Below are 6,016 nucleotides of genomic sequence, written 5' to 3'. Positions count from 1 at the left end.
TTTCATAATTTTCAGAAAACATGAGTCACGCTCGAGCGTATGTTACTCCGCTCGAGCGGACATACAGACAAAGCTTTTCGCTCGAGCGTAGAATTACCCGCTCGAGCGTTTTGTAAAACAGTCAAAAGTGTTGGATAGATGAAAATCACGCTCGATTGGGTGCTCGACACCCGCTCGAGCATGAGACACAATGTCTCGCTCGAGTGTCAATTATTCCGCTCGAGCGGACATCAAAACAGTGCAAAGTGCTGGGAGCACGAATTCCACGCTCGAGCGCCAGTCACCCCGCTCGAGCGTGAGTCCAAATTCTGGAAATTCCAGATTTGAACCTCAAGCTCAAAACCAAGTTTTAAAACATAAATTTCGATCCTCTTGGGCCAATTTTCCAGAAAACATCCCAAAACTCATAGTTTAACATGATTCCAAAGCTCAATTGTAAAATCAAAGCCCAAGGGTGTTTCAAACAACTCAATTTCAAACCAATTTTCAAGAATATGAAGAACATGCAACATGCATGAACTTAAATCATTTCAAAGCTTTAAATACAAGCTCAAATGAGCTAACTCTTACAAAAACAAGATGAAATCATGGTTTATGATCAAAACATGGACATGCATGTGGCAAATTCATGAAGAGCATGCTCTAAAATGCAAGAGTATGCCATGCATGCAATAATTAAGCTTCAATTCAACACTATTGAACCAATTCTTAGCTGGAATCTCTAATTACTCATGGATCATGCAAGACAACACACAAATACATCAAAGAGAGGTTGAGTTCTCTACCTTAAGTCTTCAATTATAAGAAGGGAAGCTCAATTATGCAAATCTCCTACAAGTTCTTCAAGTCACCAAGCTAAATGTGTTGAAATCACTCTTTCCCTCTCACTCTCTCTCTCTCTCTAATCGGCTATAGCTCACAAAAGGGCTGAAGAAAAGATATGCAATGTATATGACCAAGTCTCACAAGTGCCTAGCAAGTGGCCCTCTAGGGTGGCAAATTGGTAATTAAGCCAACTATTGCAATTTATCAATATTGATCCAATTTAATCATACCAAATCACATTTTAACTGAATATGCCATAAAATCACATTAATTCTAAGGATCACAAATCATCATTCAATTTCAGATTCGGCCGCCGATAAGGCCTTCAATTCACAATTTAAACACAAAGGCATGAACAGATAATCAAACAGTCAACTGATAGACATATAATTAAACAGTTATACTTAATCAATTCAGTCCTAGATTTCAGTCAATCAATTCAGTACTTTAATCAGTTCGATTACCAATCATAATCATTCTCAGTTTAGCAGCAATCGATAGTTAATCTGTAAACAGTGACGAGGGTTGTTACACAAGTCCAACCATGTCTCATACAGAAAGGAGCAAGAAAACATCAACTCCAAAACGTTTTACATGAAAAGAGGAAAAATGATGTAACCAACAGATATACCTATCTATATTTCATACGGAGAGGGGGAAGGTTTTCATTGAGTAAACTTGAAATCCTAGTGCGTTTCATGCGAAAGGAGGAAAGGTGGTATAACCAACAGGCGTACCTAACCTTATTTTATACAGAGAGGGAGGAGGTTTTAACCGAGTGAACTTGAAATCTTAGCGCATTTCACATAAAATGAGGAAAGGTGGTGTAACCAACATGCATAGCTAACTGTATTTCATACGGAGAGGCGGAAGGTTTTAACTTGGTGAACTTCAAATCTTAGTGCATTTCATACGAAAGAAAGAAAGATGATGCAACCAACTGGTGTACCTAATCGTATTTTATACGGCAAGGGGGAAGGTTTTAACCGAGTGAACTTGAAATCCTAGTGCATTTCATGTGAAATGAAGAAAGGTGATATAGCCAACAGGCATACCTAATCGTATTTCATATGCAGAGAAAGAAGGCTTTAATTAAGTAAACTTGAGATCCTAATGCATTTCACGCAAAAGGAGGAAAGTTGGTGTAACGAACAGGCATACCTAACCGCATTTCATATGGAAAGGGAGAAGGTTTTAACTGAGTAAACTTGAGATCCTAACGCGTTTCACACGAAATGAGGAAAGGTGGTGTAACCAACATGTGTACCTAACTATATTTCATACGGAGAGGGGGAAGGTTTTAACCGAGTAAACTTGAGATCCTAATGCGTTTCATGTGAAAGGAGGAAAGGTAGTGTAACCAACAGGTGTACCTAACTGTATTTCATACAGAGAGGGGGAAGGTTTTAATCGAGTAAACTTGAGATCCAAACGCGTCTCACGCGAGAGGAGGAAATGTGAAATCGAAATCCAAACGCGTCTCACACGAGAGGAGGAAATGTGAAATCAAAATCCAAATGCGTCTCACATGAGAGGAGGAAATGTATAAGATAAAGAGTGTGATGCGATAGATGTAACATGGAGTGTGATAAATGCACGAGAATGGTGTGATCGTAAAATCGATGCACATGAATGGCGTGATCGTAAGATCGATGCACATGACCGGTCTGATTGTGAGATCGATGCACATGAAAGATTTGATCGTGCGATTAATTCACAAAGATGGCTTGATGGATGCACAAAAAAAGTTTGATGAATGCACAAAATTATTTTTCATTTTCTTTTCTTCTTTTTGAAATTATTTTGTATATATATATTTGTATATTTTTTCTTCTTTCATTTTTATACCTTTTATATACACATTATATTCATATGACCTATATACAAAATACGTAGTACATACATATACATATATAGACAAAATATATACATATGCAGATGCATGTACATACATGTATATACGAACACATACATTTATACATATACATATACAAACTATATACATATATACACTCCTCGTCCTTGTTCTTATCTCTCTCTCTCTATCTCTCCCTCTCTCCCTCTATTTCTTTCTTTCTCCTTCGTCGTCTTCTTCTTCGAGCGTCATGTCTGGTGCCCAACTTCAACAAGTGCAGTGCCTGACACCAGTTGGATTGACCCAAATCCTTCATCGATCACCTCGTCTTTCCCCTTTTGTTTTCTTTTTCTCCTTCATTTTCTTCTTAGTCTGAGGCCTGCGAGAGGAACAAAGCAAAAAGCTGCGAAATGAATCTCTCTTTGGCATTACTCTGCAACCTCTCTCTTCGACATTACTCTCCTCTAACATGGTTTCTTCCCGCCGTACCATTTCCCCTTTTCCTGACCTTAATGCCACTCTAATAGAGGTATCAAACACTAGCTCCTCTAAGCCTCCTCAGAGTACTCATGTTCTTCAGAGCACTCATGACCCTGTTTTCAATTTTCCCACAATGTCAGTCAAACAACTAATGGCAGCATAGTCTGACATCGACGCCAACTCTTACACGCTAAAATCGTGTGTGGATATTGTGATCGCAATATCTAATTTGTCACGTTGGTTGTAGAGTAGAGCGAATGAGGTGCAGCGGCTGACTGCACAACTCTCCTTTTTCCAGCATATGTATCAAGACACTCGGTGAGAGTTTAGTCAATTGAAGAGGCAGAATAAGGAGTTGAAATGCCAATAACAAAAAAGAAAAGATTTGTGATGCCTTGGTGTTCTTCATTTGATGGCAAACGAGAGATGATTGCCTTCAGAGGCCCTGCAAATCCCGAGACAGGGCCTTCAAAGAGTTCCTCGGAATGAAACTGAAGACGAAGTGATCGATGGGAGAGTTGAGTAATGAAGCTATCTACAAACGAGGTTAGCTTGTAACCTTCGTCCCCGAGTTACTGCCGGAATCTCAGAAAAATCCCCCCATCTGTTTTTGTATTTTTGAATATTTTTTTTTCTATTTTCCTGTATTTTTTTGGTTTTTGCTAAAGAATCGAGCATGAATGTATTAGCTTCAGATGAATCCTTTTGTTCCTTTTGAGAATTTCTTGTTTTGAAAGCTGTAATCGGAAAGTTAGACCTTCAATTGAATAAAAGAAATTTTCACTCTGAACATCGTGGCATGAATGGCATAACACTTGAACATGAAAACATTTTGTTTGTGAATTTGAAACCAAGAATGATCAATTTTCAATAAGTTCTGAATTGGTCATTAAGCTTTCAACTGTCCAAAATTCAAAATACAACTCGACAAAAGACAAACAAAGCATAAATAGCTTAAACATGTCAGATTACACTTGTTGGAAAAGAAATGACTCAAAACAAGACCTTAACAAACAAACCGTTAAGCTTTCCCTGTTGCTGCAGTTTTCAATTCTAGACAGATAACCATTTGGACAATCGACCAATTAATTGGCTGGCCGACTAATTAATTGGTCAGGCGGCCAATTAATTTGCCTGCTGGCTAATTTTTTTTGATAACCAGCCAAACTGATGGAGAAGGAACAAAGGAGAGTCAGCCGACCAGTTGAAAAATTGGTTGGGTTGGTGAACATTTGGTTGACCAGCTGACAAATTGGCTGGTCAGCCAAAAAAAGGATGAGACTGTTGAAAACAGCTGTCATGCACTTCCAAGCCCACTATCTTTTATAAAGGGTGATCCTCCAATGTTGTTATATCACAGAAATTAGAAGCTAGATATTTTTCTCTTGAAAATAGAGAACTCCCTCATTAGGCTCAAGAATTGGATGGTCACCGTAGATGGCACGGATAAAGTGAATTTTGTCAGATTTGGCCAAAATGCTCTTTTCTCCTTAAATCGTACCCCACTTCAGCTTTCGTTTCTCTGTGCAGCGGTTTGTTGTTGGAATCTGATCACTCATGTGTTCTGCTTTGGGACTCAATAGTTATGCCCGACTATTGAAGAGTTCCAGGCGCTATGGAGCTTTCTCAAGATGAGGAAATTATGCCCCTATCAAATTTTGACTATGCACAGAGCCTTGCTCAAATGTGCGGTCTTACGTTAAATGAAGCTCGGTCTCTAGCTTATGATGGCAAAGTGGATGTTTTTGCCTTGATTCGCCAATTTTCAAAAGTTGGAGATAGAAACGATCCTCTTTGGCATGGGTATCGACATCATGCTCTTTGCCTATGTCTTCTGGCACATTTCTTACTTGTTACTAGTGGGCTCTACGCTAGCATCAAATTGGTTGACATAACTCAACGCATTCGGGAGGGTTAGAGCTATATTGGCTTGGCACTAGCCAAGACTTTGATGAGCTTAGATACATTTCATCAATAAGAAACCTTCCACTTTGCAGGAAGTCCATTACTTTTGCAGGTACTGTTTCCCAACCTTTTCTCATATTTTGGTGCTCATATCACTCTAGCACTCAATATTCTATTTCCACACTTCTATAACCCCTTGCTTACTTTACTCTCAACCAAACTCCTCTATTTTCTTTAATCTCTCTTTTCTTTTAATTCCTTCCCATATATGGTTGATGGACAAATTGAAGGTAGTGGCTCCTTGTGCCCAATATTCAGCCAGTGGCTACTTTTCAAGTTGCCAATTTTACAAAATTATATTAAACTTTAAAACTTAATTATAAAATTATACTAAAGTTTATGGTCATTTTGTGATTTTTAAAACTTGAAATTAGTGGAAAAATGAGTGGAATTATTTGGTGAGTGAAAAGGTGACGTAGATAATTAGGTGGAAAGCCACCTAAATGGTGATCATTTTAGGTGTGAGAAATTGGTGGTCTAAGGCTTTATCCGAAAAAAGAATTGGGGTCTTTATAATTGTACTGGCTAAAAATTATATTTATCATAAGTTACTGCATTAATTTTGTTTATTGGAGAATCGTGTTTGAAGTTTTTACAGGTGTATAATGACAAATTGACATGTGTCAGTAGGGGGGGGGGGGGGGGGGGGGGGGGTTATCAATCGTAAAACTTGGCTTGCAAGCGTACAAGTCAAACCATGTGGCCACACAAGTGTTGGTTGTGCAGCTGCACCTTTCAGCCGTAGTTGCAAACCTAAACATGCGACACATGCGACTCACCCAATAACATGTAACCGCATATTTTTAATATGTGAGCTCTAGACTATTTAGGCTGCAATCTTAATTTTGGGTGATTTTATTTACTCTAATTCATTAAATCAACCTTAAATTG

Source organism: Camellia sinensis, chromosome 2, assembly GCF_055761805.1.
Source record: "Camellia sinensis isolate YWXY chromosome 2, ASM5576180v1, whole genome shotgun sequence".
Classification (NCBI taxonomy): Eukaryota; Viridiplantae; Streptophyta; class Magnoliopsida; order Ericales; family Theaceae; genus Camellia; species Camellia sinensis.
The sequence above is the reverse complement of the archived record's forward strand: the minus strand, read 5'-3'. Positions refer to the sequence as shown.